Here is a 14,262-nt window from a genome sequence, read left to right as displayed (position 1 = left end):
AGACATGAGTGGGGGCCTGGTGGAGGCTGCCCCTGGTGGCTGGGGGGTGGGGGTGGAGGGAGACATGAGTTGGACATGAGTGGGGGCCTGGTGGAGGCTGCCCCTGGTGGCTGGGGGGTGGGGGTGGTGGGAGACATGAGTGGAGGCCTGGAGGAGGCTGCCCCCGGTGGCGGGGGGGGGGGTGGGGGTGCAGGGAGACATGAGTTGGACATGAGTGGGGGCCTGGTGGAGGCTGCCCCTGGTGGCTGGGGGTTGGGGGTGGTGGGAGACATGAGTGGGGGCCTGGTGGAGGCTGCCCCTGCACTGCTGGGGGGTGGGGGTGATGGGATACATGAGTGCGGGCCTGGTGGAGGCTGCCCCTGCACTGCTGGTGGGTGGGGGTGATGGGAGACATGAGTGGGGGCCTGGTGGAGGCTGCCCCTGGTGGCTGGGGGTGGGGGTGCAGGGAGACATGAGTTGGACAGGAGTGGGGGCCTGGTGGAGGCTGCCCCTGGTGGCTGGGGGGTGGGGGTGATAGGAGACATGAGTGGGGGCCTGGTGGAGGCTGCCCCTGGTGGCTGGGGGGCGGGGGTGATAGGGGATAAGAGTGGGGGCCTGGTGGAGGCTGCCCCTGCACTGCTGGGGGTGGGGGTGATAGGGGACATGAGTGGGGGCCTGGTGGAGGCTGCCCCTGGTGGCTGGGGGGTGGGGGTGCAGGGAGACATGAGTTGGACATGAGTGGGGGCCTGGTGGAGGCTGCCCCTGGTGGCTGGGGGGTGGGGGTGGTGGGAGACATGAGTGGGGGCCTGGTGGAGGCTGCCCCTAGTGTCTGGGGGGTGGGGATGGTGGGAGACATGAGTGGGGGCCTGGTGGAGGCTGCCCCTGGTGGCTGGGGGGTAGGGGTGCCGGGAGGCATGAGTGGGGGCCTGGTGGAGGCTGCCCCTGCACTGCTGGGGGGTGGGGGTGATGGGAGACATGAGTGGGGGCCTGGTAGAGGCTGCCCCTGCACTGCTGGGGGTGGGGGTGATGGGAGACATGAGTGGGGGCCTGGTGGTGGCTGCCCCTGCACTGCTGGGGGGTGGGGGTGATGGGAGACATGAGTGGGGGCCTGGTGGAGGCTGCCCCTGCACTGCTGGGGGGTGGGGGTGATGGGAGACATGAGTGGGGGCCTGGTGGAGGCTGCCCCTGCACTGCTGGGGGGTGGGGGTGATGGGAGACATGAGTGGGGGCCTAGTGGAGGCTACCCCTGCACTGCTGGGGGGTGGGGGTGATGGGAGACATGAGCGGGGGCCTGGTGGAGGCTGCCCCTGGTGGCTGGGGGGTGGGGGTGCAGGGAGACATGAGTTGGACATGAGTGGGGGCCTGGTGGAGGCTGCCCCTGGTGGCTGGGGGTTGGGGTGGTGGGAGACATGAGTGGGGGCCTAGTGGAGGCTGCCCCTGGTGGCTGGGGGTTGGGGGTGCAGGGAGACATGTGTTGGACATGAGTGGGGGCCTGGTCGAGGCTGCCCTGGTGGCTGGGGGGTGGGGGTGGTGGGAGAGATGAGTGGGGGCCTGGTGGAGGCTGCCCCTGCACTGCTGGGGGGTGGGGGTGATGGGAGACATGAGTGGGGGCCTGGTGGAGGCTGCCCCTGCACTGCTGGGGGGTGGGGTGATGGGAGACATGAGTGGGGGCCTGGTGGAGGCTGCCCCTGGTGGCTGGGGGTGGGGGTGCAGGGAGACATGAGTTGGACATGAGTGGGGGCCTGGTGTAGGCTGCCCCTGGTGGCGGGGGGGTGGGGGTGCAGGGAGACATGAGTTGGACATGAGTGGGTGCCTGGTGGAGGCTGCCCCTGGTGGCTGGGGGGTGGGGGTGGTGGGAGACATGAGTGGGGGCCTGGTGGAGACTGCCCCTGCACTGCTGGGGGGTGGGGGTGATGGGAGACATGAGTGGGGGCCTGGTGGAGGCTGCCCCTGGTGCAGGGGGGTGGGGGTGCAGGGAGACATGAGTTGGACATGAGTGGGTGCCTGGTGGAGGCTGCCCCTGGTGGCTGGGGGGTGGGCGTGGTGGGAGACATGAGTGGGTGCGTGGTGGAGGCTGCACCTGGTGGCGGGGGGGTGGGGGTGGTGGGAGACATGAGTGGGGGCCTGGTGGAGGCTGCCCCTGCACTGCTGGGGGGTGGGGGTGATGGGAGACATGAGTGGGGGCCTGGTGGAGGCTGCCCCTGGTGGCTAGGGGGTGGGGGTGCAGGGAGACATGAGTTGGACATGAGTGGGGGCCTGGTGGAGGCTGCCCCTGGTGGCTGGGGGGTGGGGGTGCAGGGAGACATGAGTGGGGGCCTGGTGGAGGCTGCCCCTGGTGGCTGGGGGTTGGGGATGCAGGGAGACATGAGTTGGACATGAGTGGGGGCCTGGTGGAGGCTGCCCCTGGTGGCTGGGGGGTGGGGGTGGTGGGAGACATGTGTGGGGGCCTGGTGGAGGCTGCCCCGGCACTGCTGGGGGTGGGGGTGATGGGAGACATGAGTGGGGGCCTGGTGGAGGCTGCCCCTGGTGGCTGGGGGGTGGGGGTGCAGGGAGACATGAGTTGGACATAAGTGGGGGCCTGGTGGAGGCTGCCCCTGGTGGCTGGGGGGTGGGGGTGATGGGAGACATGAGTGGGGGCCTGGTGGTGGCTGCCCCTGCACTGCTGGGGGGTGGGGGTGATGGGAGACATGAGTGGGGGCCTGGTGGAGGCTGCTCCTGGTGGCTGGGGGGTGGGGGTGATAGGGGACATGAGTGGGGGCCTGGTGGAGGCTGCCCCTGCACTGCAGGGGGGTGGGGGTGATAGGGGCCATGAGTGGGGGCCTGGCGGAGGCTGCCCCTGGTGGCTGGGGGGTGGGGGTGGTGGGAGACATGAGTGGGGGCCTGGTGGAGGCTGCCCCTGCACTGCTGGGGGGTGGGGGTGATGGGAGACATGAGTGGGGGCCTGGTGGAGGCTGCCCCTGCACTGCTGGGGCGTGGGGGTGATGGGAGACATGAGTGGGGGCCTGGTGGAGGCTGCCCCTGGTGGCTGGGGGTGGGGGTGCAGGGAGACATGAGTTGGACAGGAGTGGGGGTCTGGTGGAGGCTGCCCCTGGTGGCTGGGGGGTGGGGGTGATGGGAGACATGAGTGGGGGCCTGGTGGAGGCTGCCCCTGGTGGCTGGGGGGTGGGGGTGATAGGGGATATGAGTGGGGGCCTGGTGGAGGCTGCCCCTGCACTGCTGGGGGTGGGGGTGATAGGGGACATGAGTGGGGGCCTGGTGGAGGCTGCCCCTGGTGGCTGGGGGGTGGGGTTGCAGGGAGACATGAGTTGGACATGAGTGGGGGCCTGCTGGAGGCTGCCCCTGGTGGCTGGGGGGTGGGGGTGGTGGGAGACATGAGTGGGGGCCTGGTGGAGGCTGCCCCTTGTGTCTGGGGGGTGGGGGTGGTGGGAGACATGAGTGGGGGCCTGGTGGAGGCTGCCCCTGGTGGCTGGGGGGTGGGGGTGCCGGGAGGCATGAGTGGGGGCCTGGTGGAGGCTGCCCCTGCACTGCCGGGGGGTGGGGGTGATGGGAGACATGAGTGGGGGCCTGGTAGAGGCTGCCCCTGCACTGCTGGGGGTGGGGGTGATGGGAGACATGAGTGGGGGCCTGGTGGTGGCTGCCCCTGCACTGCTGGGGGGTGGGGGTGATGGGAGACATGAGTGGGGGCCTGGTGGAGGCTGCCCCTGCACTGCTGGGGGGTGGGGGTGATGGGAGACATGAGTGGGGGCCTGGTGGAGGTTGCCCCTGCACTGCTGGTGGGTGGGGGTGATGGGAGACATGAGTGGGGGCCTAGTGGAGGCTGCCCCTGCACTGCTGGGGGGTGGGGGTGATGGGAGACATGAGTGGGGGCCTGGTGGAGGCTGCCCCTGGTGGCTGGGGGGTGGGGGTGCAGGGAGACATGAGTTGGACATGAGTGGGTGCCTGGTGGAGGCTGCCCCTGGTGGCTGGGCGTTGGGGTGGTGGGAGACATGAGTTTGGGCCTAGTGGAGGCTGCCCCTGGTGGCTGGGGGTTGGGGGTGCAGGGAGACATGAGTTGGACATGAGTGGGGGCCTGGTGGAGGCTGCCCTGGTGGCTGGGGGGTGGGGGTGGTGGGAGAGTTGAGTGGGGGCCTGGTGGAGGCTGCCCCTGCACTGCTGGGGGGTGGGGGTGATGGGAGACATGAGTGGGGGCCTGGTGGAGTCTGCCCCTGCACTGCTGGGGGTGGGGTGATGGGAGACATGAGTGGGGGCCTGGTGGAGGCTGCCCCTGCACTGCTGGGGGGTGGGGGTGATGGGAGACATGAGTGGGGGCATGGTGGAGGCTGCCCCTGCACTGCTGGGGGGTGGGGGTGATGGGAGACATGAGTTGGACATGAGTGGGGGCCTTGTGTAGGCTGCCCCTGGTGGCTGGGGGGTGGGGGTGATGGGAGACATGAGTGGGGGCCTGGTGGAGGCTGCCCCTGGTGGCTGGGGGGTGGGGGTGATAGGGGATATGAGTGGGGGCCTGGTGGAGGCTGCCCCTGCACTGCTGGGGGTGGGGGTGATAGGGGACATGAGTGGGGGCCTGGTGGAGGCTGCCCCTGGTGGCTGGGGGGTGGGGGTGCAGGGAGACCTGAGTTGGACATGAGTGGGGGCCTGGTGGAGGCTGCCCCTGGTGGCTGGGGGGTGGGGGTGGTGGGAGACATGAGTGGGGGCCTGGTGGAGGCTGCCCCTTGTGTCTGGGGGGTGGGGGTGGTGGGAGACATGAGTGGGGGCCTGGTGGAGGCTGCCCCTGGTGGCTGGGGGGTGGGGGTGCCGGGAGGCATGAGTGGGGGCCTGGTGGAGGCTGCCCTTGCACTACTGGGGGGTGGGGGTGATGGGAGACATGAGTGGGGGCCTGGTAGAGGCTGCCCCTGCACTGCTGGGGGTGGGGGTGATGGGAGACATGAGTGGGGGCCTGGTGGTGGCTGCCCCTGCACTGCTGGGGGGTGGGGGTGATGGGAGACATGAGTGGGTGCCTGGCGGAGGCTGCCCCTGCACTGCTGGGGGTTGGGGGTGATGGGAGACATGAGTGGGGGCCTGGTGGAGGCTGCCCCTGCACTGCTGGGGGGTGGGGGTGATGGGAGACATGAGTGGGGGCCTAGTGGAGGCTGCCCCTGCACTGCTGGGGGGTGGGGGTGATGGGAGACATGAGTGGGGGCCTGGTGGAGGCTGCCCCTGGTGGCTGGGGGGTGGGGGTGCAGGGAGACATGAGTTGGACATGAGTGGGTGCCTGGTGGAGGCTGCCCCTGGTGGCTGGGGGTTGGGGTGGTGGGAGACATGAGTTTGGGCCTAGTGGAGGCTGCCCCTGGTGGCTGGGGGTTGGGGGTGCAGGGAGACATGAGTTGGACATGAGTGGGGGCCTGGTGGAGGCTGCCCTGGTGGCTGGGGGGTTGGGGTGGTGGGAGAGATGAGTGGGGGCCTGGTGGAGGCTGCCCCTGCACTGCTGGAGGGTGGGGGTGATGGGAGACATGAGTGGGGGCCTGGTGGAGGCTGCCCCTGCACTGCTGGGGGTGGGGTGATGGGAGACATGAGTGGGGGCCTGGTGGAGGCTGCCCCTGCACTGCTGGGGGGTGGGGTTGATGAGAGACATGAGCGGGGGCCTGGTGGAGGCTGCCCCTGGTGGCTGGGGGTGGGGGTGCAGGGAGACATGAGTTGGACATGAGTGGGGGCCTTGTGTAGGCTGCCCCTGGTGGCTGGGGGGTGGGCGTGATGGGAGACATGAGTGGGTGCCTGGTGGAGGCTGCCCCTGGTGGCGGGGGGGGGTGGGGGTGCAGGGAGACATGAGTTGGACATGAGTGGGTGCCTGGTGGAGGCTGCCCCTGGTGGCTGGGGGGTGGGGGTGGTGGGAGACATGAGTGGGGGCCTGGTGGAGGATGCCCCTGCACTGCTGGGGGGTGGGGGTGATGGGAGACATGAGTGGGGGCCTGGTGGAGGCTGCCCCTGGTGGCTGGGGGTGGGGGTGCAGGGAGACATGAGTTGGACATGAGTGGGGGCCTGGTGGAGGCTGCCCCTGGTGGCTGGGGGGTGGGGGTGCAGGGAGACATGAGTGGGGGCCTGGTGGAGGCTGCCCCTGCACTGCTGGCGGGTGGGGGTGATGGGAGACATGAGTGGGGGCCTGGTGGAGGCTGCCCCTGGTGGCTGGGGGTTGGGGTGGTGGGAGACATGAGTTTGGGCCTAGTGGAGGCTGCCCCTGGTGGCTGGGGGTTGTGGGTGCAGGGAGACATGAGTTGGACATGAGTGGGGGCCTGGTGGAGGCTGCCCTGGTGGCTGGGGGGTGGGGGTGGTGGGAGTGATGAGTGGGGGCCTGGTGGAGGCTGCCCCTGCACTGCTGGGGGGTGGGGGTGATGGGAGACATGAGTGGGGGCCTGGTGGAGGCTGCCCCTGCACTGCTGGGGGTGGGGTGATGGGAGACATGAGTGGGGGCCTGGTGGAGGCTGCCCCTGCACTGCTGGGGGGTGGGGGTGATGGGAGACATGAGTGGGGGCCTGGTGGAGGCTGCCCCTGGTGGCTGGGGGTGGGGGTGCAGGGAGACATGAGTTGGACATGAGTGGGGGCCTTGTGTAGGCTGCCCCTGGTGGCTGGGGGGTGGGCGTGGTGGGAGACATGAGTGGGTGCCTGGTGGAGGCTGCCCCTGGTGGCGGGGGGGTGGGGGTGCAGGGAGACATGAGTTGGACATGAGTGGGTGCCTGGTGGAGGCTGCCCCTGGTGGCTGGGGGGTGGGGGTGGTGGGAGACATGAGTGGGGGCCTGGTGGAGGCTGCCCCTGCACTGCTGGGGGGTGGGGGAGATGGGAGACATGAGTGGGGGCCTGGTGGAGGCTGCCCCTGGTGGCTGGGGGGTGGGGGTGCAGGGAGACATGAGTTGGACATGAGTGGGGGCCTGGTGGAGGCTGCCCCTGGTGGCTGGGGGTGCAGGGAGACATGAGTGGGGGCCTGGTGGAGGCTACCTCTGCACTGCTGGCGGGTGGGGGTGATGGGAGACATGAGTGGGGGCCTGGTGGAGGCTGCCCCTGCACTGCTGGGGGGGGTGGGGGTGATGGGAGACATGAGTGGGGGCCTGGTGGAGGCTGCCCCTGGTGGCTGGTGGGTTGGAGTGCAGGGAGACATGAGTGGGGGCCTGGTGGAGGCTGCCCCTGGTGGCCTGGGGGTAGGGGTGATGGGAGACATGGGTGGGGGCCTGGTGGAGGCTGCCCTGGTGGCTGGAGGTGCAGGGGGACATTCGTTGGTGGGCAGTACTGCAAGGTGACATGTGGGTTGGCTGGGGGGCATGGCCATGGTGGATGGGGTGCCTGCAGGACATGTGCAGGGTAGGCCCCTGTGGTGTGGGCCACCAGCAGGGGCCGTGGAGGGTGTAGAGGGAACACCTGGGAGGACCCACACATGCAATTCACGTGTGGTGCTCCCTGCACACCCCTGTAATACACGTACCCTGGTGGAATCGCGGGTGATACTTCCTGCGCACCCCTGAAATACACGTACCCTGCTGCTTTTGCGTGTGATACTTCCCGCTCACCCCTGGAATACACGTACCCTGATGGAATCGCGTGTGATACTTCCCGCGCACCCCTGAAATACACGTACCCTGCTGATTTTGCGTGTGATACTTCCTGCGCACCCCTGAAATACACGTACCCTGCTGCTTTTGCGTGTGATACTTCCCGTGCACCCCTGGAACACATGTACCCTGCTGCTTTTGCATGTGATACTTCCCTTGCACCCCTCGAATACACGTAACCTGCTGTTTTTGCGTGTGATACTTCCCTCGCACCCCTGGAATTCACGTACCCTGATGGAATCCCATGTGATACTTCCCACGCACCCCTTAGATACACGTACCCTGCTGCTTTTGCGTGTGTTACTTCCCACGCACCCCTGATGCACACGTACACAGGACAATTGCATGTGGAACTTCCCGTGAACCACTGAAATACACGTTCCCCCCTTGGCGTTTGCTGTTTGCCAGCCCTGTGAACTGGACCAGGCTTAGCGCAGCCCTTTCCGATTATTTGGGGATTTTGAAGGCTTTTCCTTGCGCGAGGGCGTTCTTGTGGGCGTAACTGGCGCTGCTGCAGGGTCGCTGCGCCACGCTGCGCCACGGCTGGTTTTGGATGCGAAAATCCATGAATACGCTGTGCGCGGAAATCGATTTTAGCGCACGCGTCTGGCGCAGACATTCGCACGGGCACGCTGTGCGCCAGCCGCATGCGACACTTTTGTGCGAAATTCCATGAATTACCCTGTTAGTCTGGCTAAGCCTTGGTCCTTCTACATCCAGAAAAAGAGTGCTCAAATTGTACCAAGACATAGAAACAATAGCCAAGAATGATCCCAACAGCCAGGACATTTTTAAAAACAATGTATTGGACACATACTATCCAAAGAGGGGTATTGCTATGGAAATCATGTGTCTGTGCAACATAGCCCAAAATATCTTGTACAAGAATAATATTAAACCCGATGAAAAAAAAGGGAAATACATAGTCAAAAGTTGTGAAGGCAGCCTGGTTAAACTTACCAAACTGAGCCTGATTAATCATATGAAGCTATCATTTAAAATTCCTCAACATAGAGAACTGTACTACATGTCCCAACTCAACTTTTTAAACCATGGAGAAAAGAAGAAGATTCATTGGGCAACCATGACTCCTATGAAGATGCTTTCAAAGCAAGTGAAAGCAGTACAACAGATATGAATTTCAAACAGGACAAAAACATGTTGGACAATGAACGCCAACAAGAAGAAATTCAAGCACAACTAAAAGAAGACACTCCTCAGAGCATTCAACCTTCTCTTAACGGAAGTCAAGAACCACTTGGAGAGTCACACATAGTAAATGAAGTAGAATAGCCATAACTGAAGTTGAAAAACCATGTGTCAGTATGAGGAATCTGAAGAAAACTTTGCTCTACTGAAATCACAACTCAATGAAGAACAACGTAGCATTTTCCTGGAAGTAACTATAGAAATTGAACATGGTGTGCCGCATGATTCTAAAACTTATAGCTGTCAAAATTATAAATCTGTACTCCTGTATGTAAGTGGTAAGGCAGGTTCAGGAAAAGCATTCTTAATAAAAAGCATCAGCAAGTTCCTCCAAAAATTAACAAACAACAAGCTTTCTGCTGTTGTAACAACGCCCACAGGTCTAGCTGCCTACAACATAGGTTGTGTTACTTTACACCGATTGCTACTCCTTCCAGTAGAACACCAAAACAAATTAGAGCACTACCAACTTTCTGCAGAAGCTGCAATGGAGCTACGCAGAATTCTGAAACAAATGAAAATGCTCCTAATAGATGAGGTGAGCATGGTCTCTAACCTAATGTTGGCTTTGATTCACCTCAGATTGCAAGAGGTCCTTAAAACAAACTACGAAGAACTCTTTGGAGGAAAACACATTATTGTTTTTGGATCTTCTTCAATTAACACCAGTGAAAGGTAAACCTATTTTTAAAAACCTAGGACACAAACTGTGCTGTAACACACTAGGCAGCATAGGAAATGTAAATCTCTGGCAACATATCCAATACATAGAACTAACTGAAAATATGCATTGGTCTGCAGACCTCACCTATGCAAACATTTTGAGAAGCATTCGGATTGGTGTCCTTTCTAAGGATGCGCAGTCTATCTTTCATATTAGAATCATCCATAAGCTATATGGGCATAACACATCTGCTGCTGATGTCAAGGAAAAATCAGCACACAAAAATGTGAAATGTATGTCCTTAATGCCAACTCTAGCAAGCTGTGCACAATTCAATGACACAATGTTAAAAAAAGAAATGCAACCAATAGTGGAAAATAACTCCACAGACAAACTGGAAGTGCACAGTATGACACTGCCTATGTGTCAACAAGACACATCATGACTGAATAGGTTAGAAAACTCTATCTCTAACACAGCTGGTTTGGAGAAAATGTTAATATTGTGTTTAAACTGTAGAGTAATGCTAAAGCGTAACCTTGACGTAGAACAAGGTTTAGTTAATGAAGCACTTGGTACAGTTGTTGGCTTCCAGACATATCCACGTGACAACAACATTCAGTTTGTCAACATCTACTTTGACAAACTTTCAGAAGTTAAAAGGATAGGACGCTCAACCACCCGTGTCCTTCTTTTTGAAGACATGTATGTACGCAGAGAAGAGTTTTCTCTGTCTCTTGCATATGCAGTCACAATTCATAAATCACAAGGTCTAACCCTAGATCAAGCATTGTTTGACATTGGCAGCACAGTCTTTAAAGAAGGTATGAGTTACGTAGCACTGTCCAGGTACGTACACTTGAAGGACTATTTCTAATCAATTTTGATACAAAGTCGAGGCTGACATTCCTTGCATCGTAGAGTACAACAGACTACATGCATGCTACACACTCCATCTCAATATGTACCCTGTTCCTCAAAAAGGAAGACTTGGTCAAAGAAATTTAGTTCAAACACAACTTATAAGAGATCTCCCAACAGTATCACCAAAGAAAGTGAAAGCAGCTGCTACTCCAGCAACTAGCACAGCTACAGTAGGATATAGTGAAAAGGCAAATGCACATCCAACTGCACCAACAAAAAAAAGAAAGTACAGTTCCAGCAATTTACTCAGACACAGAACTGTCTGGTCCATTCACATTTTCCAACACAATTGGTGTAAACTGCTATGCAAATGTAGCAAACAATGTTCTATTCCAATTGCCACCCAAATATTTACTTGAATGGCGCAGACCAGTTGTGTTTGCAAATGCTACTCCTTTATAGAAATGCAACAAACAATCCTGACAACACTTACAGTGTCTCAGGAATAACGCGGGAATTGGACTACTGTGCGGGAATGGTGAGATTCACCATAAACACACAAGAAGATCCACAAGAATTTTTAATGTACTTAACTGCAAGTGCCGGAAAGCAAAAACATACCTATAAATGAAATCTTCAAGATTTCATACATGTGAAAACATGCACTCTCTGTAACCATGTGGCACAGGAGCAAGTCCCTCATGAGCGCTTTGTGTATGTATCCATACCTAACTGTGAATCCATTCCATTTCAGCAGCTGGTGCAAAATGCAAATCATGGCATATTAAGTACACCTTGCAATTCAGACAATCATTCCACCTTACACATAAACTCACATAGCCAATATATAATACTAATGCTTTTACGATACAACACAGATGGTACCAAAAACAACTGCAAGCTTACTAACTTCATGCACAGGCAAGTATTGCTTGGCCAGAAAACCTTCACAACAATAGGCATAATCTCCCACACGGGTGACACAACCAGAGAAGGTCACTATACTGCATACATTAAAAGGAAATGTGGGTGGTTTGAATGCAATGATACTTCTTTTACTCGGAAGCAGAGATTACCAGCAAATCTTGCAAATGCCTACTTAATATTCCTGAAACCAAAATGTACTCACTGACCTACAAAAGTAGAATAGCCTACTCCCAATAGTCACAAACAGGTATGTAACTGCAAGCAAATAATAACCTTCTGCCCTGTGATACTACAACTTAGCACTATAGAGTTTTTTTCCCCAATGATTATAGGCACAGAAACAGCAACTTTGCAAAACACACACTAATATTATTTCACCCATAGTACTTAAAAAGAAACGTACTGAGAATGAGGGTGTACAAACTGTCCTCACTAACCTGTAAAACTACAGACTGTTGGAATAAGTCAACAGCTGTCTAACCATGCCCATACTACTTCAATGAATATGGCAACTGGCATGTAACTGCACCCATAATACTACAATGGCACTTGACAATAATGGAAAATGGAAATTCGCCAACAACAATGAAGGTGCTTGAAAACATACCCTGCAAAACTGTGAAACTGTGAACAGTAAGAATACACCAATTGGTATCTAACTGCAATCATAATACTGAAATATTACTTCCCATTATTGCAAAGTTAAAATCCAACAGCAAAAATGAAAGTTCTTCTGAAGAAGCCCTTCAAAACGTATTAAGTATCAACAGCCAGATTACACCAACTGGTATCTCAGTACACCCATAGTACTACAATGTTACTTCTAGCGGTCAAACTCGTAAAATCCACCTTCAACAATGAAACTGCTACAAAACATACCATCGAGAACTGTCAAACTAGCAACAGTTAAAATACGCCAACAGGTATCTAAGTGCCCCCACAATATTGCAATATTGGTTTTCAATAGTACAGTATTTACAATACACCAACTGGAATGAAACTGCATTAATGGATAGTATTAAAAAGTGAAAATGGATAAACAGTTAGAATACGCTGTAGAGGAAGAGCTAAATCCCTCTAGCAGAAGTCTGCCCCTATGTTGCCCATATGTAGGGAACCGGAAATTGTGACATGTGCAGTACCAGTGAGGGTGCCTATACCGCAAAGAATCAATGAGACAAGATTTCCATTGAGAAAACCCTATATGCATGCGTGTAGAAATAACGGTCTTCTGGAAGAAGTCCCGGAAGAAGTGTGAAAATGAACAAGAAGGAAGACTGGTGACGTCATGCGAAGTAGAACTGACGCACCCGGAAGAGATGTCAATGAAGAAAGAATATAGACATTATGGAGAATCTGAAGACGAAGTATCAAAGTAAAGCAACATTTCGGGATCGAAATGATGATTAATCATGCGAAGAAGCATTGAAGAACATACAAAGTTGTTTTAAAATTGTACAGATGCAGTAACCCAAGTAGACAAAGCAATCATGAGGCTGGCTACGTAGTGAAATAGATTGCAGGCAATGCACCAATGTATTTTCATAGGAATGTATAGAATCTGGATGTTCCACAACATACTTTAGCAAACTTTGACCCTGTGAATGGAAAGGGCTTGAAGTGTGGCACACTTGAATAAAATAGCTGATGGCAAAGGAGAATTCAGGAAAGGATGGCTGGCCCAGTGTCAAGAGTCGTGCCGCCGTGAACTCGGTTATCTGTTTAAGAAGTTACATGAACATGAGAAAGAAGCTAGCTCCTGTTTGAGGTGTAATGGAAAAACACTGGAAGTTCCAAGCGATCCTCATTTAATAATATTAAAAGCAACGAAAGAGCTCAAAAACGTGTTCTACAGTCACATGGTCAGATGAAAATAGACATTGGGTTCAGCTACACCGAAACCAGAAGATAAGACCATGCCACACTCCCTTTTATTCTCAGGCACAGTGAGACTCGGCAAGGCCAAGTTCAAAGGACTGATTGCATGGCAGACAGTAGGAGTGATGATGGATGAGGGCTAATTGCGTGGGGAGGCATGACCAGACCGACCCCCTCCCAGCACCTGGGGTACCAGCTTGTGTGCTGCTAGCGAGTGGAGTATTCCAGAAGGGTACATGCGTGCCAACCAATTGTAGAGGGCCACGTAGTACAAAGCCTTATAGTTTAAGAAGCCAATAGGATGTTGTGTATTAGTATGACACGGAAGATTACTTGCACCTGGGATGGGCTTATTTGTCCACCTGATCTTAGAGACCCAATCACTTCCCCCGGCTGTATAGAATGTATATCTAGATGTTCCCGAAAAGCGAATAACGTCAACTAGTAGGTTTTCTTACTTTACCACATAGGATGACGTCAGCAGTGACAAATTGTTAGTATAAGAAGACTGTTTTTTCATAAAAGACTTTGAGAGAAATCGAGCAAACGTCCGTAGATGATCATTGTAACTCCCTGTTTTAGGCAATTGTTAATAAAACAGTACCGTTTTTGACAACTTCCTGAGTCGGTCTGATTATTGATTTATGAGTACGTTCTGCATCCCCATCCATCTCTTGAACTGCTACCTAGTCTTAAAAGGCCCTAAGTCAGAGGGTTCAACGCCAACTGGTATCTAACTGCAATCATGCCACCACCACTTCCAAAAAGCAAAACACATACACTATTTCAATTCCTCCTACTGCAAGAGTGCGTGTTACAGGAAAAACAGGTAGAAATGTACCTTAAACATTTGTGTAAGTGCTGCACACTTCAATTGTATGACACATAGCATCAAATAGATGTACTAGGTTTTTTTTTATCCTGCATGGATATTTTTACCCACAGACCCAATGATTATGCAATCGAACACAGGAACTGAGCACATTGCACAGTAACCTAGTTTGAAGCATAGCACTTGTAATGTACTAATTATGAGGGTCCACAAAGTACATTAATATTTGAGATTCTGTACAATACGACAGTTGGAAGTACCTTCCCTAACATGTTATGCTGTTTTTTTCACAATGAAACAAAGATATCTCCTGCATTTACACATGCAACAAACAAAAT

This window comes from Ambystoma mexicanum, chromosome 2q (assembly GCF_040938575.1).
Source record: "Ambystoma mexicanum isolate Mex_15411 chromosome 2q, UKY_AmexF1_1, whole genome shotgun sequence".
Taxonomy (NCBI): domain Eukaryota; kingdom Metazoa; phylum Chordata; class Amphibia; order Caudata; family Ambystomatidae; genus Ambystoma; species Ambystoma mexicanum.
This window is presented reverse-complemented; position numbering follows the sequence as displayed.